The sequence below is a fragment of the Bemisia tabaci genome, chromosome 6, assembly GCF_918797505.1.
Source record: "Bemisia tabaci chromosome 6, PGI_BMITA_v3".
Lineage (NCBI taxonomy): Eukaryota > Metazoa > Arthropoda > Insecta > Hemiptera > Aleyrodidae > Bemisia > Bemisia tabaci.
This window is the reverse complement of record NC_092798.1, coordinates 52,817,555-52,830,530: the sequence shown is the minus strand read 5'-3', so window position 1 is coordinate 52,830,530 and position 12,976 is coordinate 52,817,555.

Genomic DNA, 12,976 nt, shown 5'->3' with positions numbered 1-12,976 from the left:
CCAGAGGCGTTTACCTGCATGATATTTATCTCTAAAAGTGTCTAAAGTTTCAAGATTCTTGAATAGCTTGTGTAAGCCTACGTTTTTGACGACAAAGCTGCTCAATTTAAGCTACACCAATCGCTAAACTGACAAGTGCCCTGTTTGAAATTATGGTTATTCATATTATGATACAAATTAAACCATGGTGGGAAGTTGGCAACGTTTTAAGCTCTTCTCTTCGAGTGTCGCGTCGCACAGGGCGATATGCTGAAGGAGCGGCGCTACGTAATAAGATATGGAGCCAACTATTTAGTCCCTCAGAAAAAAGACAAATCATAAATCGACTTCCCTATACAGAAAGGTGACTTCATGAATGAGCCAGAAAAGTTGGTCTCTTGTTGCGTCTTGCAGACCAAGTTATGATTCTTCTAAATTTTCGAATGGAATAACTGTCTTCTTATGCGTAAGCAAGCGAACCTGATACATTTCAACATATTTTGCGATACGGAACTGCTATTTCTGGTTCATTTTAGAAACATCATATATGTCATTAAAGTCCCAGGTAGATAGGCGCTTTCATGGATGAGCCAGGTATGATGGCTCCTTTTTGCTAAACTCAGTCAAATTGTTGTAAATATATGTGCGAAAGGAAAATATTGTGTTCTTCTCAGCAGCGTTTAAGGAATAGCAGGGCAGCGTCAATTTTTCCAGGGAACCGCATCAGAGTTCAATCTTTTCGGAACGAAATTTGATTCACACCATAGAACTAAGTTCATTTGGATTAACATTACCTCTTTCAGAGATGTCCACAATTCACTCACGAGCAGGGCTTATGCATCCTAGTAAAAATCATGTTTCCTCTTGCAAGATCTAGCCGATGCCGATCTACGTCTTTTAGTAAATGCTGCAGTTTACGCGTTTTCAGTTAAAATTATTGTTTTTGGGTAGTAACCATCTCTTACAGAGAAATTGGATGGTACACATTTCAACACAAATTCCTTCGTTCTCATGGATAGAATTAACCCCCCTGCATAAAAAATGAACGCGGTGCGGCAGTTTAGATAAAATAATGGATCTGTCTATAGAATGCACATAATCCTTCAACTTTTAACTCTTTGTCTCTATACTCACTCGAAACAAACTTGTGAAGTTATTTAAAACTTTCTTAAGATCAAATTTGGAATTTGTATAATTAGGGAACTGTAACATGATGCGATATCAAAGGTATTCGCAATAAGACGTCTTATAATTTAAAAGCCATTGATCAATTGGACGTATTTCTATCAAACAGAACTATGTGCAGGTGGGAAAGATGGGGTGTGCTCGTTAGTGCTTGGGCCTTGAAAATGGATGGGAATGATAAAGCGCCAGTGACGTAGCCGCCGCTCCTGTAGCCATTCGTTGTCTTTAACTCATGAGCCCTGTCCACAACGCACTTGACACCTGCCCACAGCTCATGGAGTGTGCACATAGTTCCGTTTGACAGAATGTAAAATCCCGCTTTTCTAATTCAGCAAACGGAACTGTGTGCCAACCGAATGCAAAACTCATGAGCCGTGGGCACGTGTCAAGAGCGTTGTGCACAGGGCTCATGAGTTAAAGACGGCGAATGGCTATTGAAGCGGCGAATACGTAAGTGGCGCTTTATTATTCTCATTCATTCTTATGGCAAGCACTAACGAGCACATCCCATCTTTCCCACCTGCACATAGTTCTGTTTGAGAGAAAGTCGTCCAATTGAACAATTATCGAAAAAACAACCAAAAAGTTCGGTAGATTCGCAACTTAAGAAAGTTCATAGCAGAGTGACTATTTGGAGTAAGTTTTGCAATTCGGAACTACAATTTTTCGCTCTCACTTAAAAACACTTGAGTGCACAAAGAGAACTAATGTTAAATATCGCTGGTTTAAGTACGACACCACGTATCTCTGTTTGTGACGTTGCAGACTTCTAGTCATACTTTATTTTTTCCTTGGAAAACTAGTCAACGTAATTTCTTGAAAACTACCTTGTTTAGTTGAACATTCGGTATAAATTTCAAGTCACAAAGTCGGCTTGTTTCTCTTTGAAAAAATAAACTAAGAGCGAGAATTCCGAAACACTGCAATAGAGATACGTGGTTTCGTACTTTAGTCAACGATATGTTGTTTCTAAACTGAGTCAGAAATTGTAGTTATCGTAATTGTCAAAAGTAGCCCAACCTGGCAAACCGTCGCAGGGGGGGTGGGGGAGTGGATGGGACCCAATAAAAACGGAATTAATCGAATGAACTTCTGATGATGCGACGTTTGAGAACAAGGCCACGGCGACGGAGAGGGAGGGAGGGGGGAGAAAGGAACAAAGGCAGACGAAGAGGTGGCTCGGAAGAAAAAGCTCAATTACCATATTTTTATTTATCCCGACTCACTTCCCCTGCTTGGCTTTCGTTTATTCTGCTCGAAAATGCTAATTTTCCCGGAGACTTTCTCAGCTTTGCGGGGAAATAAGCTCATTACCGGCGGGGCTGAAGCTGCGTTTCTCGCCACCACCGACTGAAGCGGGGTGGAAAGCGGGGGCCAAGGGGCGACGCCTTCGCGATAAGAGAAAAGATGAAAAAAAGGAGGAGAGAGCCCGAGTACTTTATATGGGTATTTCCGCCCACACTCAGAGCGTTTTAACTTTAACTCCCAACTTATAGACTCATGAATAGTTAGTAGTCACGGATTTATACTCGCAATAGGAGCGGGGTCGTAGCTACGCCGAGTCAAGGGGTGCGCTAGCTCATTCGAGCAAAACGAAGAAGCAGAAGAAAATATTTGTAAGGATTTGATACCGCAGCTTGATTAATATCAACCCGGTCGAATAGGGAAATTTATAATTACGGCTAAAAGTTTAAAAAATATAGCTGTGTACTGCACGGCCAAGATGAAGTGACAACATACAATAGGTCGCGGGTTCGAATCCTTGTGGTGGCACGAAACCGAGGAGTGGGTCTGCTGCAAACAGTTCCTCAAGTCTTTTTTTTTTTTGTTGTAAACTTGAGATGGAACAAATTTACAAAGTCACTTACAGACTGTCTTAATCTTTACAAATTTGTTTTTATCATGAAACAAGAAACAATCAAACATAATTATTGTTTTCGCTAAGATTTTAGCATGCCGAAAGGTTGGAGGAGTAGTTAAATATTTTACTTCATAGTTCAAATTAGTCCTTAAGCCCCTGAAGATTAGGGAAGCATGGATTTGTCTGCTTGTTCTCTCTGGTACGTAATATATCCTGTAATGGTTGTAGTCTCCACGGATAAAAAGAGCACGAGGTTGTTGGATGATATGGATATTTCCAATTAATTGTGGTAGTGCTCCAATTAATTGTAGTAGCACCCCAATAAATTCGGTTTCTAACCCAAACGTTGCGGTACTATCGCAACTAATTGGAACTGTCCACACCATCCAACAATTTGGGGTAGTCCCACAATTTTAGGTGATGACTCCTGACATTTGGACGTATTTCTATCAAACGGAACTATGTGCATTATGACGTGAGCCCTGTTATTCATACATTCTTATGGGTCTCAGGGCTCATGTCTTCATGCACATAGTTCCGTTTGATAGAACTACGTCCATTTCTCTCCGTGTCCTGACGGAATATTAGCAAAAAAAAAAAAATGGAATTCAAGTACAGCACGCACTGTTAAAAATCTCAACGGAGGGAATTTCACTCTAAAGTCTACATTGCTCCCAAACAACTTAACTGATGCGAGAGTGAAGCAAGATCAACTCTTTTTACGCAATTTTTGTTTTTACAACGAGTGAAGAGTATTCACAGATTTTTGTTTCAGTAGAAGCTGTTGGTTAGCTTTGTTTCCAGAAGATAAACTATTAGCAGAAGCCATCATCTTTTTTTTCAAGTGAGGAATGAAGCTTGATCCCTCTGCTTCTCACAACGCTACACTTTTGTTTCTTACCTTTTTGAATTTTAAATTTTTATTAAGAGGGAACGAGATCCTCTGCGTGCCCAAGCTTGTGCGTCGATGTCACGATTGCGTGTCGGCACCCGGACCAAGCTTGTATGACTCCCCCAAAATATCTCATGAGAGGGCTGAATTTTCGTGGAGGTGGAAGATTTTCGAATACAACCTACAAATTTGGGCCGCAACTCGTGGGGGTCGGGTCGAAAGCTGTCATTGTTGACACCAGACTTGGCCGCCAATCTCTACCCCACCCTGAATCAATGAGAACCTCAAGGGCTGCTTTGCAGTTCTAAGAAAACATGTTGCAGGAACAACTTCTCTTCAAATGCCAAATTCCCGTTGTTAGAATGTGAATTTTCAACAAAAAAAGAGGAAAAATGTTGAATATTTTCCTATAAAATTTGCATAGAATTTTACCCTCAATTAAATTTAATGAATTTGAAAATTTCATGTATCAATGTATCGAGGAAAATTGAACAATTAATATTTGATCGCTCATAGGGTGCCTCTTTCAATGTATCAGAACTCGTCAATTGATTAATTTGGCGGCAGGCGCGCACGAGAGTATTGCGGATTGCTGCAATGCGAACGCGAAGGCGCTCTGGCCCCGTAATAATGGGACCGCATTCTGCATGGAACCAGTATACCTGGCATCTGGCTTATATTAGAAATGACGATTGTGCCGTTGGATTCCCTATAAAGATGGATGTTTTTTACAGATGAGCCTGAATTGGAATTCCTTATTGCAAAATGTATTCCAGTTGCCAGGGCCATTTTCAAAGGAGCAAATGGGGATGTTCCGAGTTGGCAACGATGCACTGCATTCATTCTATTAGACGTATTAATACCGAAGGGAACTTATTGTGAATGAGTTAAAGCGAAAGGAATTGTGTAGCACACAAATCTTATGCAGATAGTTCCTTTTGATGTAATTCATTTTCATACCGTTCCGTTTAACATAAGTGCGTCCAATTATACGTGACCATCCACGACAAAATGGGCTGACCACATACATATGTTCTGCAAAAAGTTTGAAAAAACCAAAAAATGTCAAACCAAACCTGTGTGTTGGCCCGGAAGAAAGTTGCGTTCTTTTGCTTGGGAAATATTTTTTTTAACATGGTGCCCTCTTGTTGCTTGGCTCAGCAGACGGTATGTTTTCCGGACTAACAAGTGAGGCGAGTGTGAGAGTTCAGAGCTACTTTTCGCCTACTATACTGATAGTTGATGAGCAACTTATAGTTCGAAAAGTCACATAAAATTCGCCTGGTGAATGTCGGGGTGAGAACATTGCTAAGCAATTTTTGAAAATTAGGTTTGGATTGCTGAAATGAAAGCTCAACTCTTATGTTATGAGTTATGATCATGCAAATAGGAGGGTTTAACTCGTAGTCGTTGATTTGCATGAGAAAATACGCGGTTTAAGGACGCCCTTAAAATAGCATCATTAAAAGAACAATTTATGGCAACCTCAAGTAAGATTCAGAAATTTAACTTTGGAAATGTATCCTTATACGAGGAATCACAATGCTTTGCCAATACAAAACCTACAAAATACAGGAGGAAAAAATTACATGATTTTAACCAAATTCATGGTAGACGCGAATCTGCCTTGAAGTTTGTCAAAATCATAGAATTTTGTTCTTATTTTGTACCCTTTTTGGTGGTATATCATCACTATACCTTGAAGCGATCCATTTTCAAAGTTATGCCATAGTGGTGAATTTTACTTGAGGTCGGCTAAAATTTTCCATTTAATGATGTTGTTTCGAGGGCCTCCTGAAACCTTCCATAATCATAGGGTACATTAAAATTTGGGCTACTGAGGAAAGGAGTGATTTAAGGGTTGACTATGAATTTGCCCTTCTGTCTCTGGTTCCTTCCTTTGGAATACGGTGAATTTTGAAAAATGTAGTACCCTTAGGTTTTTCGGCTCAGGCTTTCGGGGTAAAATTGGACCGAGTTTATCAAAACGGAGCCAACCCACATTCAGTTGAAACTGAGTAAAAGAGGTTTGAAGTTTTATTCCTTCTTAAGACTCGATGTAGGGAGTAATCTTTTAACACTCGTATCGCAGACAAATTTTTCATTTTCGACTTGAAGTTTTTGGCAGGAGAAACTGTGCGACTAGAGGAACTCAAATACATTCTTAACCCAACTTTTTCAGAAATATGGGTAGGTCCTTTTCTGATAAACTCGGTCCAACTTGTTTATTATTCCTGATGATGCTCATGCTTAAGGTCCGGAGCCCGACTCGCGGTAGTGGCAACGCGGACGACGCGACTAACGCACGCATGCAATATGCATGGAGCCCGCGGATGGGCGCGGGTCGGGGTGGCGGGGGGTGCAGGGTGGCGGTGGCGGGGGGTGCGTGCAACTGTGCAAGTGCAGCCGCGGCCCAAGCACCCTGCGCCCCGACTCGACTCATTGTCACCCATCTTTAATCACTCTCGCGACCCCATTGGCTCCCCCCCACCGACCCATCGCCCGCCCCCACCCGACTGCATTGTCATCGACTTGACAGCTCGTATTCACATCCACCGCCACCCTCCACCCCCTCCGCTCCACGGCACATGCATGTTTTACACCCTCCGCTCCCCCCACCCCGCCCCGCCTCGCAGCACCACGTCGCGCACTCACTACCCCCACCCCTTGCGCTGTCACGGCGTTGCCGCTCTTACCGCGATTCGGGTGGGCCTAGTTAGGTAGGTGAAAAATCTTGGTTTATACCCATCGATTAAAAATGGAGGGATTATCAGCCTAACTGCATTACACGTTGCCTAATTTTCTTGCATGCTTTATTTTTTAAAACAGGGAATTGGGCTACTTACTACCTCTAAACTTCATCCGAGAATACTTTTTTCTTTCAGTGCTGTTTAGTCTTGATCGTCTGTTAAAAAAAAACACTGGAGAAAGTTTGGCAACGTCTAATATTTTTTTAAAATATTTGTCTCTCTACGTATACAGACGTGTTACATTGAATTTTTCAGCCACTACAATAAGTATGATTTAAAAACCATTGATGTGTAACTTAATTTGTGCTGTTTACAAAATTGTGTTAATGTATTGAAGCATTTGTAGTATAAGGCACCTCGTTTGCTCCAAGATATACAAAGTGTATCAAGTTAAAGCGACAATTTCTTGATTCAAAATAACTGCTCTCTTAATTTGAGAAACTTTATTGTGTTATTGTATTGCAATGAAAATTTCCTGATACGAGAAAATCGTTTTTTCAAATTCAGACAATCGGTAGTGTTCAAAATTGTGTTCATTCATGCCAACAATAGCTGTGTTGACTCAAGAAAAATTGTGTTGAAATGACACAATATTGTGTTGCGCCAACACAAAGCCTCCTAACCCAACTTTGTAGTGTCAATTTAATGCAACTCGTTTACTCCAATCAATACAGCATAGCTCAACACAACTTATTGGTTTGATAGATCCCTACGATTTTATTCAGTGTATATTAAGAAATTAATTATCGTATTCTTGTTCCCAAGTATTCTTAGTTTCTTTAAGAGCGATGCCAAGACCGCCTGTAAGCACTACATCAGCAAAAGTCATTTTACATTTTGCACGATCAATTTATCTTCAACATACTTTGATATTTTATTTCAATTTGACTTATTGTCAGTTTCTGTCTTGGTATCTACAGTATTTGGTATTGTTAATTGTTCCCGATGCCTATTTCCTTCTAATTCTGCTCTCTTATCCTTGATTTTGTCACTTTCAAAAAAAATATGATAAATGCATGTCATCTTATGTTGACACAAATTGACACTGACAAAATTAAAATGATAATACTTCAATTTATCAATTTTTTGGCAGAGAAACCAAAACTAATTATTCCGATAAAGATGAAAATGCACGATGTTTACGACACTGCAATAAATTTGACTCATTTCTGTTAAATTTGATACGACTGCGATCTATGTAATCCAAATAATTTGTCAAGAAAATGCACTTATCGACAACGCTGTAAATAAACATGCATGATTTACACCCCAAATCCGGCAACCCCTCAATCTTTTTAATGAAAACACCCATTTTTCCCGCTCCTTTATGCACGCGTTGGTTCGGTAGCGTCGCGCTCACATGGTGGTGGGAGGTGGAGGGGGAGGGGTGAAGGGTGAAGGGTTAGAAGGGTTGCGGGCGGAGAAAATCGGTTTTCACTAGTGTTGTAAGCTTATTAAGCCGTGCCAAGTGCATTCTATGTCTTTCCCGGTAGCAGGTTCTTGCAATTATACTGCCGTGCTAAGGAGGAACGCCGTATCAGCCATCGGGTGTTGCCAAATTTTCTCGAGCACAACACGATTTTCCAGGGAAATTTGTAAATAATTTTTCACCAATTTTGCTCAGGATTTACTTCGTAATTTAATCTAAAGTGCCTGGAAATTTCGAGGAGCAATATTCATAATTTTTCTCTGAACTAAATATGTGTTCCAGAAGGAATTTGAAAACACTCACGAGTTCATACGACGTTTTTCCTTAGAATGGGACTATAGGTGTGGCGATGAAAGGGGAAACCAATCAGAAACACGGCAGCTTTATCGACTACCTCAACGGAAAACACCCCCGTGAGACGTGGTCCTTCGTCCCCTCCCCTTCAACCCTTACGATATATTTTCAGACGGTTGTGAGTGAAGTTTTAAGTCCATCAATGATTAGTATCATAACATCTAAAAAGTCCATCCTAGGAAATTCTAAGGAAGGTTCGCATTGTGCCTTTCTCTGTATTTCTAACATGACTCAATGATTAAATTAAAAAGAGGACGTCTTGATAGTTATTTAATGTCCACTGTTTTTTTTTTCTTTTCTTTTCTTTTTTTTATTATTTATTTATTTATATTTTTTTTTTTGAAGAAAACGAATGAATGTTTTTTGTTGCAGGACACTCTGTAAATAATTACGGGAAATAAATGTGCGGGCAATTTAGACATTTTTACGGCAAAATTTTAAGGCTAATTTACGGGCAGCACAGACCGCTTTGTGCTCAAATGCCGAGTGTTCCGGGTTCTAGAGCTGTAGTTTCGACTGCTACGAGTTCAGTTCAGTGGTCAGAGCAACGGGTGCCGGACCCACAATTTTCGACCTCTGAGCCCGAAAAAGACGGTATGTCAATATTACACTCCGTTCGCGAAATGGGTAAGTCCGGAGACGGGGAAAATTTTTTGTTCCATCTGTGGGCAGGTCAGAGTCACACTTGTTCTCAAGTCTGCGAGCTGCCAGATGTTCTTGCCCTTTCCATGAACTGGCTAGAAAAAAGTCTGAAAATCACGCCAAAGGTTTTTAATTTATTGTGAATAAATATTACGACTTTTTTCTTTACTTTTTTATCAGAGTTTTTAATACAAATTTACGAGGTTTTGTTCATTTTTTTAAAAAATTTATTATTTGTATATTTTTTAAATTGCTTTTATTTTTAGTATCTTGAATGTGCGTGTTGAATTTTCAAAAATTGAAGGCACTTTTGCTCTATAAAGACTAGACTGAGTTGCCTGTAGGGGTTTGATGCAACTATTGGTGCTCTGCGGATGTGCGTGTTGCATGTTCAAAATTGAAGGCGCTCTCGCTTCTCTCACTTCTTAATAGGTGTACGGGACTATTCAGTTTCCCTCTGATACCAGAGTGCCAATATGGGGAGAGTATTAACAGTTAGTGATACAAGGCCAGAGAATCTAAGGCCAACAATTAAATCAGTCATTCTTTAAAAGACTCAATCGCAAGAAATGAAAAAAAAAAACGAGAAAAACATTAGAAACTGTAACAGTCGACTTGTTTTAAAGTGTAGTTTATAAAATAATGTGATTAGTTCACTATCGCATTAAAAATGTAAGAGCTATGAAATTTAGAATGGTTCGCCGTTAAAACGTTTTTCACTGTTTTTCTCGTATTACCTGGTTTGAGTGTTTTTTGCAGATGGACCGCTTCGAATCCATAATTATCTCGACCCACGACGTATTTCGAGTGGAGTTGGTTAAGGCGCCTTGATGCAACCATTCGTGCCTCACGGATGTGCGTGTTGCATGTTAAAAATTGGCAATCTCGCTTAACTCTACGGCCTGGACAATTATGCCCGAGGGGTGTAAGATCTATGTAGCCGTTAAGTCCTACTTACACAGCCGGAGTTTTCTATGATGTTGAGAAAAAAAAAACTAAACATGCCGAAATGAAATGGCCATTCGTAATTTTGTAATTTGATTCTTTCCTCTTGATGTATGCCATTCATCGGTAAAAAAGTTAAAATTACAAAATTTCAAATCACTCTGAATTAGAATATATCCTCAAAAATTATAAATATTTGCACTAGTTTATTTGTTTAAGAAATCATAATAAATTACATGAAGCTTAGAGAATATTAGACATTTTAAGAAAATTTTGGAAACGACTAAAGTCCTTAAGATACCTTTGGGTCACATACATATTCTAGTCCCAGCTGATTGAGAAATAACTTTTCACACATTTTTTTTTACTATTTTATTTTATTTTAAATCATGAGAATGATGCCTGAACGATTCACAGAATCTTTCAGACAAGATCAATCATCACACGAGATCCTCTGCATTCGTATACATCCATCACTGTGACGAAAGTTTAGTTTCTTGTTTCGTGCTTCAATCCACTTGTGTGAAGCAATTGTGGATCATAATCTGCACTGATTCTTTGCTCTACTCTTTTGTGATAGTTTTTCTGCGCCCATCCCTTATTGCTACAGAATGAATGGAGATGCCTGCACAACAAAACAGGGTATTCATTTTTAAAAATTACGCCTCGAAAATTGATAAGTCACGTATTATAATCCGTGTCGTGCGCCATCACATAATTTTAGAGCGATAAACGTTGCTGTTTTTCTGAACCTTTTTTTATTTTTATCGATAAAAATTACTATTGTTAATAGAAAAATTTAAAATGAAATCGAAATCAATGTTTTCTAATAATTAAATGTACACTTTCGAATGAATGAACCGAAATCTCGACTGCAAAGCACTTTAATCTGGAGAGGAGGGGCAACGCAGCATCCAAGTGTGCGGCTGGAGTTGTTGAACTTCAAGAAAAAAACTTGTTACGATAATCTCAAAGGAAATAAAGCGCGGAGAAAACATGAAAAACGAAGAATTTCGACTTGAAAACGTACTTCAAAGCGTAAAAATTCCTCATTAGTGCGTGCAGAAGAGAAACAAGGTCAACGAAATAAACTCGATTTAAGCACATCCCTAGGATATACTCTCGTTGAGCACAATTTCAATACATCTAGCAACGACGGGATCTTTGTTTAAAGTGCTTTCTGTCAACAACACTCACGAACTAAGCTTAAGACTACTCTCTTCCCATCACCTTAAACTTCTTTTCATTTAATCTAGTTAATTTTGCTCCAGACAAAGTTTTCATTCTCAAAAGTCCTCCGCTAGTATCTTAATAAGCATAGGAGTGGGATGAGATGGCCTCATAGTATGAACAGTAGCAAATATATTTGAGATTGGATGCAAGTTATATCAGTGCAAAAACTCCCGATGTGACCAAAAGTGATTTTATTACTAAAGACCCATAAATTTATAAAATAGATTAAAACATGCGGAATATAAATACTCAAATATGATTTTTTTCTTATATATTAGGGAGCCCAGATCCTAAATGTCGAGTGTCATTTTTAGGTGCTGGCCATTTCAAGTAGAGCTGATTTAAACAAAATGCACTTAAAGGGTGGGGAGTCAGCTCAAAATTTTGTCTTGCGAGGCGAGAAAAAAAAAATTCAGTTCCTAGAGCCCCGTGTAATTTTTCAACATAAAATCCATTTTCTCGAAAATCGTCAAAATGTCACTTGATATGCTCGTGGGCTGATGGACAGTTCGATTACATCTAAAATAGCAAGAAGACATTGATGACTTCATTGATGGCTCATGCTCAGTTCTCAATGTCCTCATTTGCCACGTTTGCGATATTCTTATGTATCACCGACTTACTTCCTTTTATAGCGTTTAGCTCTGTACTCGCTGATTTTTTACTAGGTTTTATGCATCGAGAATGATCTCAAAACTAAGGTGCTTCATCGAAAAAGACAATTATTTTGCCAAATAAGTAAGGTACAATCCAAAACTTACCTTTGAGAACAACTATAAAATTCAACACACATGGAACAAATATTGACAGAAAAAACAGAACAACTGAACACTTGCAAAAACACATCATAATTCATTAAATTTGCTCATAAAACTGGTGAAATGAATGAGAAATCTAATCACATCCTCTCTTGAGAAGTGAAAAAAGTCCGAAAAAATCTCGAAGTTTCGGCGTGTTACTGTTCTGAAGAAACGAAAAGGCGATGTAAAAAACAAATAAACTCCAAAAATCGATACGAGGCACTGCAGAAATTTTTAGTGAACGCACTTAGATGTGGCCTTCGGGTAGCTCCACGGCCCAACCCTCAGCAAGCATTTCATACTCCCTAACAATTAAAAGAGTGACAGCAAAAAACTCTGAGATCCAATGAAAGGGACTGCAAAATGTATCATCAAATACGTCAAGGGGTCCGCCCCCTGGCCGCCTTACGATTCGACCAACGGGAAGCGCGAAGCACCTCATAGAAATCAGGGTCGAAAAGAAAATAAATAAAAATAATACACTGGAAATTGGTAGGAGTCACTGCGAAACTTTTTATTGCGTACAATTCAGAGGGAACTCAGGAGTAGGCGTGGAGTTGAGAAAAGAGCGAAATTCTTGGACCACGTGGGTTCCAGTTGTGGATGCGAAATTGATGGAGGTCGGGAGACAGGCGGGGTCGGACTTGACTGGTGCGCTTTTTGGGGCCAAAAGAGCAGGAAAAAGGAAGTGGTTTGACGTCCCAGGTTCCGCAATCGACGAGAGGGCCCGCCTCGAGCAGCTGGTGGTAGTTTTGAGGCGCGACTAAGACCGGGGGGTTGGTTCGCCCAGGCCGACCTCGCACATCGGGGCGGTATCTTGCCCCGAGGATGCTGCCAAAATTACCCCATAATATTCATATCACTGGAAACAAATGTGCTCGGCTCGAGCATGATGATTCTTGAAAT